This window comes from Pseudoliparis swirei, chromosome 17 (genome assembly GCF_029220125.1).
Source record: "Pseudoliparis swirei isolate HS2019 ecotype Mariana Trench chromosome 17, NWPU_hadal_v1, whole genome shotgun sequence".
NCBI classification, from domain to species: domain Eukaryota; kingdom Metazoa; phylum Chordata; class Actinopteri; order Perciformes; family Liparidae; genus Pseudoliparis; species Pseudoliparis swirei.
In genome coordinates this window covers 13,537,912-13,554,262 of record NC_079404.1, presented here as the reverse complement: position 1 = coordinate 13,554,262, position 16,351 = coordinate 13,537,912, and the positions used below count along the sequence as shown (strand labels likewise).

General features: G+C 41.0%; 1 protein-coding gene across 4 annotated transcripts in view; it reads right to left on the bottom strand.

Annotated features, from left to right (window-relative positions):
• Window positions 1-13,590, bottom strand: part of marchf8 (membrane-associated ring finger (C3HC4) 8) — a 57,131-nt gene extending 43,541 nt beyond the window's left edge. For 2 of the 4 annotated variants that reach the window (XM_056435202.1, XM_056435203.1), the window contains exon 1: window positions 13,503-13,590. The gene's annotated coding sequence lies outside the window, so the exon portion shown is untranslated. The remainder of the gene's footprint in view (window positions 1-13,502) is intronic. The other 2 variants (XM_056435205.1, XM_056435206.1) reach the window with 1 other exon arrangement.
• Window positions 13,591-16,351: the final 2,761 nt, after the last annotated feature.

The following is a 16,351-nucleotide window of genomic DNA, read 5'->3' as shown; positions in this document are numbered from 1 at the left end:
CAATGTGTGCATTTGTGTGATGCTGATGAGTTCCAGTAAATGAGCGTGGGGTCGGGGGACAAAGTGACCCAGCTGGGGGAATTATGACATCATCAAAGCTTCTACATTAATTAATGTGGGGAAGTAAACTAGAGGGATGAAGAAAATAAATCCCGATGGTCTGCGTCATGTATTTGTGCACTACTTTTTCAGAGCTGTGGTTCACTCAAATATCTCTGCGGCAGTCTGATAAAACCACAGCCATCACGGCGGCCAGAACACGGGCTGCCGCAGAGAGGTCGTTCATGTGCATCCAAAGAATAACAACTGCAGTAAAACCCTCCATTCCACTCTTAATTGGCACTGGGCCGACGGTCTGTGTTGCGCTGAGGGGACGCACTAATGGGGCGAGAGATATGTTGGATAGACTGTTAGGGTTTCACCTTCTCTCATTCATTCATACAGCCATATACAGAGAGAGAATAGGATTCATACATGCCGTGAATGTGAGATCACAAGTTGTGTGTGTGTGTGTGTGTGTGTGTGTGTGTGTCCCTGGCTGACTGTCGGTCAACGAGCTCACTGGAACAATATTAGCTACAAATCCGACAGCAATCCCAGTTCCAATTCAACGCCGACCTGTTGCCACGGCAGCAACTCCAGGGGTCATTATGGGCTATTAAGGGGACGACAGCTTCGGATAAACGGATGCACCTCTGACCGGTGATAAGAAACTGTCAAACTAATGAGGGCACTTTTTTATAAAATTGTATTGTGGTGAAATGATCAAAAGCTAATTGTTTAACTACATCCTGTAATTAATTAATTGGAGCGTATCCGGCCCCCACGGCCCACTCCACAGTCACTTCTATTCTTAACCCTCCCGCCGCCTTAGGGTCATTTTGACCCGATTCAATGTTTAACCCTCCTGTTACCTTTATATTTACTAACATATTTTACCCTTTGGGTTCAATTTGATGCCAGCAATTAAAACCTCCAGAAAATTATTAGAATTAATATTGTTTTCCAAGTTCACGTGTGAGGCACTTTATGTTTGTTTGTTGACTACCGAAAGAACACCGACATTAAACATTGAATGGGGTCAAATTAACCCGAAGGCGGCAGGAGGGTGTAATATTGATTCGGGTCAAATTGACCCTAAGGCAACACAAGGGTTAAGTCACACAATGAGGCTCTGCTCCTCTTGGCTCCTGCATCAGGTCTATCACAGTCCCGCCTCCGCCACGTTGCCCTCGGCTGATCTCTTCTGGTATTCAGGAAGCCGGGAGAACCCCGCGGGTCCCCGCTGTCAGATCGTGATTTGGCCGCGAGCCCGTCCTCTGGTTCTGATGCGCACCCTGGCAGCACATCTCTGCCGCGCATCAATCGATCCCAACATTACTGCACTGCAGCGACAGTTTATATTGAAGGAGTGTCTTGCCCGAGGACTGGTTGGTTGGAAAGACCTACAGCACAATTTGGATAGATGAGGAGCTATTGCAACTTTAGATTTCGATTAATTATCATATATTATAATTTATTATTATGTTAGCCATATAATATGTATATTAACTTTAGGTTCTCGGTAACGCGGTGACATCTTAGGTGGTAGCTGCTCGTGTATTCTGCAAAACTGAAGTAGATTTCAAGTGAGCCTCATCACAAAAGGAAAGAGTTCGTCCTCCCTCTTAATCTGTGTTTGCATGTGGATGTTACAGTTTTAAAAAGAACTGTGAAGAAAATATTGGAGTTGACTCTTGTAGCCACTGCAATAACACAGTGTTCCTCATAAAGAGCATCATCATACATTTCACTTGCACAGACATGTATTCAGTGTTCATTTGGCAGGTACAGTACCACACTTGTAAATAACATTTCTTGGTTTGATTGCTGTTCCCGTGAGGGATTTGTCACTTTGTCTCTGAATCCTTTTACAAGAGGAAGAGGATAGGAAAAGGAAAATAAACGAAATGCTACAAATATGCCTGGAGGCTGGACCGATGAGAATCAGGGGAGAGAAGGGGTCATTAATTAATCACGACAGAGATATTATCGCTGTGTTGGCAGCAGTGATTGGACTTAGACACAGACACGCACGCTCACTCACGTTCATTGTGAGTTTTAAAATATTGTCGAACACATTTAACTGTCAAACATAAACTGGGAGATAATTTACTAACATTTTATCACTCCATAAATAATATGCATAGAAATACAAACGGAGGCTTCTGTTGTACTGAGCGTGAAGACTGTTGATTACTTGAACACACTGGGAATAAATTATCATAGTTCCATTTCTTCAAGCACATTGCCATTTCATGGAGCTACATCGTTCATCATCACCACCGCGGTCTGAATATGTTGGTGATTCTGCCTCCTAGACGTCTACATGCCTATTTATGCAGGATTAATCAAAAGCATCTGAAATCTAAGGTTTTCTGCATTCATGAGTCCTAGTTCACGCACACAAACACAAAAAACTGCCTTCAACGTTGTCCAAACACACAACTTCCCAACACGAGCGGGTTCATTTGATCTCTTTCAGGACGACAGACAGAAGTTATGTACATGGAGCATCATAAGACACCTAAGACACTCCTCCAGCTTGAGCCCCCAAATTAAGTGATGAATTTTTCTGTGTTAACTTCCAAAAATCCATCTGTTCCTCCCCCGAAGACATCATAGTTACATCTTGGCAGCTAGAATTGCATTTTTAAAGAATTCAGACTTTGTGACATGTCAAGCATTTCGAAGACGTTTCTGGGTCGTACCAATCTTCTTATCAGACTTTCACAAAAAAGGCAAGTAGGTGTTGAAATATTCCTTTAATAGATAGCTCCAAGTGCCTAGTGAAACGTCATTTAATTGTGACTTGTATCCGGAAGTAAATGTATTGTGAAAGCACATTACAGTGTCACTTAAAAGTCCAACGCAAACTGAAAATTAAACAATATGAAACTGGCCCATGGCGTCAGTGGGCAATTTCTACATTTTGAAATTGTTTTCAGGACAGGTCAGTAAAAAGACCAATGTTTCACTATATGGTCTGAACAACTCACATATTCAGGCTGCAGGCCTTGCATCATTTATATCCAACAGTAACAGGTTCACCAGTTGAAATGATAAACATAGCCAGCAGCAGATTATATCAGCTGTGGCCTCTGGTTAATTAACATTAAATCCCCAAGTACCTTACCCAAAGGTTTAATCAAAACATGGCTATTGTTTATCGTTTTGAACAAAACACGGCGGTGTTCATGCCTTCTCTTCAACAAAAAGGTGATTACTGAACTCTAATCAGTTTGGGTTAGAACAAATGTAAATGTTGAAAGCTTAAAAGATATTTTCAAAGATTGAGATTCAATTAAACGTTAGAGATAAATAATGTTCAGACAACATGCTACTGACAGATTGTGGGCAGAGCAGCTGTAGCTCAAAGGAGGCAAACTAGGGTCCCTTCTGTCTCACATTTGTCTTAAAAAAGAAACAAAAACGTCTGTTTCTGTTCACAGGGAAATCATATTCTCAGTCCAACAACCTCACAAGATGACATCACATGGGAGAATTTTCTTTTTGATTACCAAGGGAAATGAAAATAACAAAATCAAATGGCTGACTTAAAAACAACTTGACAAGATGTTTGACATGATGCCGTCCATGACTTTGTGCGTATGTGTGCGCGATGGGAAGATGAGGGAAAGAAAGAGTGTATAGTGCAAGGTTAAGTGCTGACTTTGCTGGAGGAGCAGAATTAACTCTGCAGAATAAAGCAAGCGAGAAAAGTACAAGTGCATTAAAAATCCAGAATGTGGAAGAACTGAAATTGTTGATACTCCCCAAAGCTTTTGTACAGTTGATACTATGAAGGGGAAGTAGAAACTAGCAGATCTATTGTATGCAAATTTAAATATCAACCTCAAACGAGCCTCATTGTCAAAAGAATTTCCCAAAGTAATCCTAATTGACCTTCTCTATAGACATCGCTCCCTGCTGCTACTCCATCAAGCTATCAGAGCTACCATGGAGCCCACAGCGTGACTAAATGTACTCCCTGAATAACTATTATTTAAAACATTTTACAATATGCGTTTGAAGCATATATCCAGCAGTCAAAATCAGCCTACAAATTAAGCAAATCTGAAACGATTGTATGAGGTTGGATAGAGCAGAGCACGATAGTTGACCTGCCCTGATCAGAGCGGGCTGATGCTTCGCCGTGATTGGCCAGTCGGCCTCTGAGGGCAGCACTTAGCGACGGGTCAATTAGCCTTTAGTTAGAGGACATTTATGTGAAGGCAGACCAACACACAGGAACAGATTCACTTTGAATGTTGTGAATTTAACCGAAGCTAACATCCAAATCCAGTTATGGGAGTGAGTCCAGCATCTGGATGTTGAAACACTGTTTTTTGGAAAAATTCACACTTGCAAATGATTTTTGCAACCCTGAAAAACTGCTCTGGGAGAAGAAAATTAAATGCAATCAATGACACGTTATCGGCGGTCTAGACTGCACTGTGTGTTGATTCGGTCGAGTGCTTCAGATCAAGTTGGTGTCGAAGTTGTTGAGAAAAGATTTGAGGACACCTGCTGTTCATTTTAACGAGGCACTGAAGTGTGACAACAGATTTCTGTTTGTCATTTTTTATAAAAAAATCAAAACAGTTCACAACTGACTAACGTATCATTGCAGGTCCAGTGTACAATGAAGAGTTTTTGTTTTACTCTGTTTCGACCTTGCTTTGAATTGTAATTCGATAAATGCTGATGCAATAATTACTTTATACAGGTGTTTTTATTTTGTCAGGTTTATATGCATCGTTCTCATCACTGATGCCTAACTATAGTCCACCTGCTAACACAACTGTGAAAAAATACAGACTGCACCGTGAGAATAAGTTTAATTTAGTCTTTGATAAGCAATTAAAATATGCAATAAATAACATGATGGGAATGACAAGAAAAAGACACGCCGAGACCGTGTACACACAGGCCGTCACAAGACGCATCACAGCAATTAATTCCCCAATATGCCGTTATGAGAGCAAATCTTATCCGTGACTCCAGGGAGACTTGCACATGAAAAATGTCACAAATATTGTTCACCCACAACTATAAACACTAAATTCAGGAAAAACTCATATTGAAACTAGCGGAAGATAATAAGTCTTAATCTTAAAAGGTCAGTTTACCCATATTACATAAAAGCACACAAGATATATTTTCGCACTTATCCAGTGACTTTTTATGGGCACTATTTCTTTATTAGAAAGCAGTTTTATGGCGGTCTTATGGCCTCGGGGTTTAAAAGCTGATGGTGTGATAGCAGGAACTGCTTCAAGCCTGGTTGAGGAAATTGTTGCATGTTATTCCTCTCTCAGAGAAAAACATTAAATCCTCACATTTGAGAAGCTGAAACAGGAGTGTTTTGCATGTACCCTTGAAAATCATTGAAACAATTAAATGGTTATCAAAATTGCCAATTTACATTTTGTTGGCTGACCACTTGATTCATCAGATATTGTTTTAACTCTACATCTGGAAACTTAAAGCAAATAATACCAGAACTTTCTGCATGCTAGCTACATGCCAATACGAGGGAAAGTGGAACATATGTCTTTTTGCAAGACATTTTTAGGGTCTCCGGAGATCATACATCAATGTTTGGGGTGATGAGACATGGTGCACAAACAGAGTGGGTAATTCATCACACAACCTTCGATACATTAGGACATCCATTAGCATCCATTATCAATACCGCTTCATCCTCATTAGGGGCGCTGGAGCCGATCCCAGCTGACATAGGGCGAAGGCAGGGGACACCCTTGACAGGCCGCCAGTCCATCCAGAGCACATAGAGACTGCTGTGAGGCGAATGTGCTTGCCACTACACCACCGTGCAGCCCACATCAAGACATGTCTTGATTTAAATCTTCATCCTCCTACTTCTCCTCACAGCCACCATCTCCAATGGTACAAATGAATGAATGTCAGGTTGGTTTGATAACGCGTCCAGTCGTCCTCCACACGCACCCCTCCTCTCTTTATAATGGGGATAATCAGACCAACGTATCACAAAAATAACCCGTCCTCTAAGCTGTTCATCCTGAAAATACTCAATCTACCAATATGCAAAGATTACACGCCTGACTCGCACAAATACAATGTTTGTTGGTCAAACATCAACTTGGGTGGTTTTAAGATGATCAGTGCAGATCGTCTTCAAACCAAGGGGATAAAAGGGAGGCGGCCACATAGCCGTCATAACCACATTTGCCTGCTTGAACTCCTACAAACGTCGTATACAGCAGCAGCAGGTCGTGTCACGTCAGCCTCATAACCCGAGACCTGACCGAGCAGCCGTGCCCTCCCAGCTCAGCACCCATTATGTCCCATCTGACCAATCATTACAGGTGTGAATGTTACCACAGTTGACCATGTGATCACACCAGCTTCTACACATACACGGAAACTTGCATTCGTTCAGTTGACTCAATATTTGTCAAACAAACTAATTTAGTGTTTGAAAAAACTATTTAAAAATTCTACACGACATTATGTCTGAAAAACAAATTTGCACGAGCAATAATAGGATGATTTAATTATTTTAATCACTATGAACTGCAAGACACTTAGAATGATCAACATGTAGTGCTGTATGCTCAGGCACAGAAACAATTTGGCTGGAATTATGTTTGCTGCTGGATCAGGGGACCGGCTCTGGCATGAATGACATGATGATTCAAGTCATGAATACAGAAAAATGTCCAGCGGCAAATGTCCTGTTATCATGCAAACACCACACGCAGAAACATTCCATGTGGAACAACAGAAAAGTCCTTTGTAATAAAAAGTAACTTCATCTTCATAATGACTGACAGCTGAATCTCTTTTGTTGGGATCTCGTTGTTGTTTTTCCAGAAATCCACATCTGAAGCAGTCGATTATGTTCCGTTTACAAGCCTGCCAGTGAATTACACATAAGCGTTGGATTGATAATGTTCCAAATGAAAAATAAATAAAAAGCTCAAGAGGTTGCATGGCACTTTCAAAAGATTGCGTGACAATCCATGATTAAAATACAAGGACATGTTAATAACTATTATGTTGGTGTGCCGTGCTGCTCAGGCCAATTACACAGCGTTCCTCACAGTTAGTCCCAACAACGCGTTTAGAGGCAAATTTAAACTGTCATGCGAGGCAACTGCATAATAACAGTGGGACAGACAGTGGCGTGAAAAGGAAATGCACTTCAACGGAAAGGTCACAGATTATAAGTGAAGCCTACGATACTTGCTTTCCTCAAAGACAGACATTAGGATCCGAATCTCAACATTCACAGAGTGCTTAGCTTAGAGAAATCTAATTACATTGAACAATATGGTTAAATTCACTTGATCGAAATACAAACTTCACTCTTGCAAATGTTGATTTGAGAAAAAAGATTCCAGTGTGATTGGATGCAGGAGGGATTTTCTGATGATTGTCAATCAAATTGATTATGCTGATTTTTATTAGTTTGAAAAAGGGATGTGGACATGGCATTGGCCAGGCTGTCACTGCATGTGAATGTACTAAAAGACATTAACACTTTTGAAATCAGTGTGTATCAATTAAATTGCAGCTTGGTCCGCTATTATGGATTATCAATAACATTACTACAAGTCGATTTTTTTTACTGCATCAAAAGAAATAAAAATAGATTGATGTTCTGTAGAAAATAGTTAAGAGATGTAACTGCATGCAGTATAGAGCATTAGTTTAAAAAGCTAAAGAGAGAAATGGAGCTTGAAGCTTTCCTTTTATGAATCAAATGTCAGGAGAACAGTAGGTTTCAACATACTCGGAATTATATTCTAATAAAATGGCTACATATTAGTCTATGGATTGATTCCTTATCGTCACACAGATTTCAAAACCTACATCAAATGTTGTTTGATGTCCTGCCATGCAGGCTGAACTGTCTGCATAAATATAAGTGTCTATATACAGTAAATCCAAATCTATTGGAGTCACATTGCAGCTGAAGAGACAGTTAGCAGACACGTACAAGACATCCATATAAATATAGGACGCAGAGCTTCTGTCCTTAATGTGGAACTTGAAGACGATGGCATCCCTATTCCCACACTCTTGTATCACCCAGCTCTCAGTTGTTCCCGGTTTAAGACCCACTGTCAACACTGCTGATTAAGTCAGGTCTGCAGTCAGTCCACCAATCAGACGCAGACAGGTGTCAAATTAAAAAGGAAGACTTGAAGAGACAAAATGAGAAACAGAATTAAGACAGATTCCTTCACGCGACATGACAGGGACCGTTGAATGGTTTGATGAGCTTGGAAATTAAAAAAATTGTATACTATGCCTTTCACCATCTAAAGATCTCAACCCTAAAGACATGAATAGAAGGAGAGAGCATTCCTGACTGCACTCATTGCACCCATGGTATATGCTTCCACACGGTGGGGAAATACAACACTGTGGATGAGCTGGACTTGGATGGGCTTTTTTTATTATAGCAAAAAACATTCCCTATCCAGCAACGAGTTTAGCAGAGCAGCACACAGTTATGTTTTATTCTGAATATTTTAATTGTTGATACAAACACAGAACCACAAACAGTATGAAATCTATACATCAAAGACGAACACCTTTGTAACTGCGTCTACAGCAACACAGTATTGTACTTTTGTGGCTTCTTCTCCACATCGTTCTTCTTGCTTCGTTTCCACAAGCAGACAGAAACCTTTGGGAGACGCTGAAAGCACCAATGACTTCATCAACCACCACGCTGCCTGCAGCAGTGCCACCCAACGGTCCAGTCAGCTGAGCCAGCACCTCTGCTCGGCTGATGTATAGCAGCTGTCGAGCACCCCCACCCCACCTTCATCCCTTACATTATAATTGCATTACACCCATGCAGCACACACATATACAACCGCGTACACATAAGTTAAGTAAGTCCGAGTGAGGAAAGCTACTTAAAAACTGTAAGAAATATCAATATAAACACTGTCCTGATGTCCGATAACCAATGTGTTTCAACGCCTTTCATTAGCATTATCCCAATGAGGTTTAGTTCACATGGGTGAATGACATCATCCGCAGGAGGAAGTCATTACAGCGGATCAATACTCTATATTCCCTAACGGAGACCAGCCTCAGTGGGGCACAGCAGCAGGGGAGGCTTGAGTTAGTGCACGGGAGGCAAAGAGAAGCGACACAGTCTCATACCTTCATTGTGTCATTAGATTACAGCCCAGCCGGAGGCTGACGCCACAAGACGAGCAGTTCATACAATTAGAGTCCAGGATCAGCTGACGAAAGCAGTGTGGCCCAGCTGCAGTCTACAAGGTACTGGAGCCCTTGTGATACGACTGCAGGGAGCCATAAGGTAGCAATATTGTTAATACTCTTTTAATTAGTTCAGCCGAGGATCAATTAAAAAATGTAAACTTGCTATTCTGGAAATCTATTACAGTAACAACTGTAAAAGTCACAGGACTTGCACATCCTGAATCACTCACACATTCAAAGGACCAGGATACATATGAGGACAGGTGTTGGTTTGCTGGATCCATTGTCTGTCCCTTTGCTGAATGCAATTAATATTATATTACAGATTAAACAGCATGGTGTGAGGAGACGGGGCGAAGCAACTGACGTAAAGATGCAGTGTGAGTCAGAGAAAGGCATCTGCAGGTGCCATTTTGAAACAGGTTGACATTATAAATAAGAAATACAAATATATTAGGACGAAAGAAGAGCGCTGGTGATTACAATAGAGTGTACATCACAAGTCCTGTGGTTAACTCAACAAATATATCTTCCCTCAGTTATTGTACATTACAGGAAATACAAAAAAAGGAAGTGGATGTGAGAGAGAGAGCGAGAGCGAGAGAAAGAGAGCGCGAGCGAGTCAGAGATAGAAAGGTGTGTGATGTGTGGTTACTTTGTCTTGTTGATAAGGCTAATATACTTTCTTCAAACAATGACTACAACAATATTTTAACCTTAATTATAGACCTTATTTTTTCAAATAAATTCATCATTAAAATAGCAATAGCTTTAGCTGAAACAATAACTCAAAATGTATTTGCTCTAATATTAGTAATTGGTTAAAGTTATTTCACAGAACTATAAACTGGTTGTTAATGAGTGTCAATGTGATACTGATGCATCTATATGATCTACATAAGAGAACAAGACCATCGGCTAGAACACTAGCTATTTCTACAGGTGATGGTGGATGTTCTTAATGCCTGTCATCAGGTCCTATGGCCTGTAAAAACAGACACAACTATTGCAGGTCCACCAGAACCTCCATCAGCCCAGATCCGGCTTTGCTGCCGCCCTCGGCCTGCAGTTGGAGTCCAGGTTGGGGGGGGTCTGCGCCCGGTAGCAGCTACTCAAGCCGCAGGTAGAGCTCAGGGCTTTGAAGCAAACTCTATATAGTAGCCACATGGTGGAATTACAATTTCCAGGTCCAACTTGTGATGCCATGGGGCCCAAAAATAATTTTTCATATAGAATACAAAGTCAAACTTCTTTTGTTCATGCGCCACCTTCTCAGGAATGAAGGCGAAGCCGCCTCCGACGCTGTCCACTTGTCTTTATACAGCCATGGTCTGTCCGGGAGCAGAGCTCCCCACTAATTAAATCACTAGTAAATGCTTCTCAAAGTTGGAAGATATTCTGCATATGGCAGTTCTTAGTCTTTTATGATGGTGAATTGAATATCTTTAGGTTTTTAAATATTGGTTGGACAAAACAAGGCATTTGAAAATGTCAACTTGGGCTCTGGGAAACTTATACGACATTATATATATATATCACACAATTAGCCAAGAATTACTGAAAGATTAATTGATGTTGGAAATAATCATTAATTTAGTTCATCATTAAAAAAAGTTAGTTTGGCTTTAAAAATAACTAATAATAAATATTTCATTTTCAGTTGTATGCCCTTTGAAACAGGCTGTATGTGATCGTTAGGTCAGACATCAGCTTTTATAACAAAAATAATGAGCCAAAATGAAGCTGAAGATTGGGTGCTCCGGAGCTAACCACCTTTTTCTGAAACTCGTCTGTAAACCGAAAGCTTTTTGGCTGTTAAATTGAATTTCATTGAAACCTCTATAGAATGGCACAATGGAGGCTGTCAAACACATCCTCTGTTCCATATTGAAAAGTACCGTGGGAGGCACATTTCACCATCACAACCAATTGTGTCAAACAATGATGGCAGTTAATTGGCAGAAAGCTTCTTTTGGGGACTACAGATACTTTTGATTGCATTCATTCCACCCTCCAATTACTTTCATTTCTGAAGACAGAAAGTATGAGTGAATTTGCATGCACAATGGCACAGTCCATTAAGACTGAAGACTCCTTTGCACATGGCAACAGACTTAGTCGCCCTCTTCCTCCCATTTGGAAGCATAATCATGACTTTACTTTCTCATTTCTCTCTGCAGTCGGCCCTTCAGAGTCTGTTGGCAGCTCGGGCTTTGGAACAGATGAGCTATCTCATAACAGCAGAATCATTGACACCTGTTACATCCTACCCTGTCAGAGGGCACCAAGTCAGCCGGTCATGAAGGAAGTCGATGCCAGTGAGACAAGAGGGATATAGAGTGTCTGAAGTGTAGGATGCAGTCATATGAAAGGATTTTATACTGCAAGTGCGGTCACCTTTTGGAGAAAAGACACTTGAATATATATATATTAGAACTGTAGTTTATCTTTGAATATAACGATATTAGTGTATATATACACACACACTTGAATATAAAGATAACAAAATTGAAGGATAAACTACAGTTAGTATAAACAGTTCTAATATATATATATATTCATTCAAGTGTCACCTTTTGGAGAAAAGACACTTGAATATCTGTGTTCTCCACATGAACACTTTGACAAGTTGAAATCAGTTCTTTGTTGGCTTTTTCTGCTACGGTCAATACAAATAGTTTTTAAAAAAAGAGTTCCCAATTAATTTAGTTCAAAGTTAAAAAAATTATTTTGTTCAATGCCAGCCAGCCTAGAAAAAGGCCACCATCCATCGCTATTGTTCAAACGCTCCACTGTGTCAGAAACGTAAACAGTGTTTGTGTGAAAAAGAAACCACTCTATGTTGTGTAATCCCATGTGAGGAGGCAGGATCAAGTTACACCGCAGCATGACAGAGAGAATATGCATTGTCTTTTCTGCAAGTTTGTGCATGCACGCTCCACAGATACCAGCAGGACAATCAGGCTTTTTATCGCAACACGCCCTCAGGGTTTTCACAACACTGTCAAAGACATAACCAAAGGCTCCAGTGATGTCACACACACAGACACAGCTGGTTCCCCCTCCAAGCCAACAGGAGCTCAGCACCACACTGAAGCCTGCATCATGATACACGCTGGATTATCAGAAGCTGTTTTAGACATGACGCCAAGACCTGTTACCTTGGAAAGAAGATGAGCTTTGCCTTGCCACAGAAACCAAAATACCACAGGATTTTAACAAGCTGCAATACACACACTGACAAAGCCAATGATAAGACACAATATAATGCGAGAGCCACTGTAACAATGCATCATGGCAGAAAGGGTACAAGTGTCACTATTAAACAGGCAAAGAAACAATATACAATGTTAATCTATGTGTGGAGTTGTTGTTTTGTTGATGTCAAGCTGATTATATAAAACAATAATATATGTGTATATATATATGGGTGCAGTAGCATGTGGAAGCAGTGCAGCCATGGGCTCTTCTTATTATGGGTAATAAGAAGGGAACATCCGGTCAGACAGTGCACCTCAGACATGAAGTCTACATTAGCAAATGCTCTGTGGGACAAAGGAAGCTGCTGTGAGCCATCATGCCAATTTCACAATTAACATCCCAATTCATATATATATACATTTCTGTAATGCAATTAAAAAAACAAAAATGTAATGCATTCTGGATTCATTACAAATCAACTGAAATATTGCAAGCCTTTTATTCTTTTAATATTTAATATTTTTTAATTGCATTACAGAAAATAAAGAACTTTATCACAATATTCTAATTTTCTGAGACAGTCCTGTACACATACACACACACACACACACACACAGAGGCACTGGGACTCCTGATTCAAAGGCACGGACATGCAGGTCTACAGCATCCCAGACTGCAATGATGTGAAGAAATGCAAAACAATAAATACAAATCCGATACAAGAAATGCTTCATCATGTCGGAGAGCAAGACATCCCCTTTCCATTTGGCGTCCCCATCGTATTCCCCCGTGAAACAGAGCGGTACAGCAGGCTTGGGGAAGACTAACAAAGGCTCGCTGGGACACAGCCCTCATGAACCTCTTCTCTGGAGGCACCAGCGGAACGGACGAACCCCGTGGCACCGAACCCACTGGAAGCAGCACACCACACACACACACACGCACACACGCACACACACACACACACACGCGCGCTCCTGGCTTTTGCTGCAGAGCCGCTGACATTCAAGTGAACGTGGTCATACCTTAATTCATCAGAAAGGCTACGACGGCCGTCGACCATGCAGGAGCCTCTCTCGGCTTCTACAGCGGGCAATACGAAAAGAAGCAACCGCTCACACAATCACATCCCCAGTCACACCCGCCGACCGTCCGCCTCCCGGTGGGGTTTAATTAATAAAGCGAGAGGCGCGGCGGACACGGAGGAGTGTGGACGGACGCGTCGCTGCATTGGACCAAATGCGCCTCCGTGTGTCCATATTCCCATGAACAGAAGAGAAAAGACACTCACCGCTGCGCGTTTGGCTCCGAATGACGACGTTTTGTTTATCGCATGGCCCCGCTGAGCAGCTGAGTGTGTGCGTGCATGTGTGCGTGCGTGTGTGTGTGTGCGTGTAATGGTGCGTCACTGACTTCCGCGTTAAGATGGGAGTGGAAATAATGCATTTAAAAGAAAGGCGGCGCACGCGAGCGCATTGGGGTCTGACCAATGTGGCGGCGCACCATCAGGGTGATGATAATGATGGTGGGTCACATTGATACTTAACATGAACCAGGGTTTTTAATATATTAATTGCCCTGCCTATGTGTGACATGTTGCATCGAGGCGTTGCTGACACACAGAGCAAAACCCAACTCTCCACAACTCTCACATTTGTATGCAATTCATTGTAATACAATCTGACCTCAGTTTCAACAGCATCTACACTCTACAGCAACAACTCTTTCTAAATAAGAGTCTGATGTCTCTGGACTTAGACACCAACTTGAAACTTAATTTAAAAGAGAGAAAGAGTTCAAAGAGAGAAAGAGTGAATATTGGACTTTCATACTTGCATCAGGTTGACACGAACACATTCGGATGCTGCTCTCGATTAGAACTAGTAATTAGTGCACCATTGTTTGTTTAATTCATACACAAAATAACAAGTGTCTAAAACAAAGGGGACACAGGGGCAACCAATTGTAGACTGCAGGATGTTACTCATCCTTTTAACGCCAAATTGTTCTTTTTACAAGCAAACAAACAGCATAATTAATGATGATTAATGAACTGTGAGTGTGCTGTTCGATTGTGTTAACATATTGACAGGATTAGGCAAGCTTTTTCTCCTGTTCCAGTCTTTATTCTAACTCTGCCAGAAAGTGAAAACATGTATTTCCCTAAAAGGATAAGATGATAATACAACATCATCATTTAATTGTATTCCTCATTATTATATACACTTTTTATTATATCATTGGATGTTATGGAAAATACACAACATATTTGCTATTAGCCTATAGAGAAAGCTCTATCTCCAATCCAGTCAAATTGTATTAATATATTCTGGCCCTTATTTCAGATTATGAATGGGCTGCAGTGTGCTGTAGTGAATCACAGCATGCACTGTGACTATACTCCAAAAGAGCTCCCCACTCACAGCGCAGTATGTCGGGGAGAGGCTCACTTATTAAACCAGGGAATGCATCCTCTGTTGACTCAGAGCCTCGGCTCTGTGAAACCTGACATTGTGTTTGAGCTTATTACTGATGCACAGTCCGCCACTCCGTCCTTGGGATGGGACAACGGAGCCTCTGTGCTCTGCCTGGCCCAAGTGGGCACCTCAGAAGTGAGCCTGCCAGAAGCAGGAAAGTGAAACACAGCTGTATTGGTGATTTTAAGGCCTCGGTTTTCAAAGTGTGATGTTTTTCACGGTGTGTGTTCTTAATGCTTTTTAACCTGGGTGAGCCTGTCCGACCGGTCGTGCTTCAGTGTCCCTGTGCACACATGACTCAGCAGCACTGATACTCAAACAAGCTGAGAAATTATTTATAAAAACACACTTATGGTGAAATGTAAACATTGTGTTTTGATACCAGATAAACCACATCTTTCAAATGCCATGGTCACTTTATGTTTGCCCCAAGCCTGTGGGTGAGTTTCAACTTGTGACCACTATTCCTCTTTAAGCCTTGCAGCCACACTTCAGTCAAAAGTTTGCACTATTTAGAACGTTTCGTGGTTGAAAAATACTACAAATCTTAGTCTGGAAGCCTATATTGGAGATAATTTATTTTATACTATTAAATTAGGCTTATAAACCTACAATGGATTATATCTTTTTCAATGCCTTTCCAGTTCTGTACACTTTTTGGTAATTCTTCTTCTAAAAGCCATGTCTAGAAAAAGAGGGAGAAAAGCTTGGTTTTCAATCCGTGGAAAATATAGACTTAAAAAACTCGGCGCAAGAGGCAAGCTGAACAATTTTGGAACAAAAAGAATAACATAGGCATTTGGTTTGTTACGTCACACACTGCACAGGAACATTCTTAAAGGGGCTGTTCCACGGAAGAATCCGCTGAAGGAAACAAAACCTGTATACACCTCCCAATGTTCTGGCAATGAAAGAGTACACTCTTGAAAGAATGATCTCATATTGCACTTTCATAAAGTTTGTGGACTCACCAGACACATACTTGGAAAGCAATGGTTAAACTATTATTTATTTTGATTGAGAGTTTATAGTCTCTAAACTCAACACTTCCTTTAAGACCCCTTCCCACACCTGAAAACGCTCATCTTTCAAACTCCACGCGCCCTTTGGAATGTCGGCTTTGTTAAAAATGTGTTGAATCCAAGACCGAGCTGAGACACCTGTGTGATGTCATATCACTGGTCAGTCTGGACAAAGCTCCTCCTGATCCACATTAAACATGATCACAATCACAATCACAATTGTTAAATTGCCAAATACATGAGCATACGAGGAATTTGACTCGGCGAAAGGTGCATAACAATAGACATGGAGTACAACAATACAAATATACTAAAAACCATACACAGAAATATGATGAATAAGTACTTTAAAAAAAAGAAAGAGATATTGTAAAC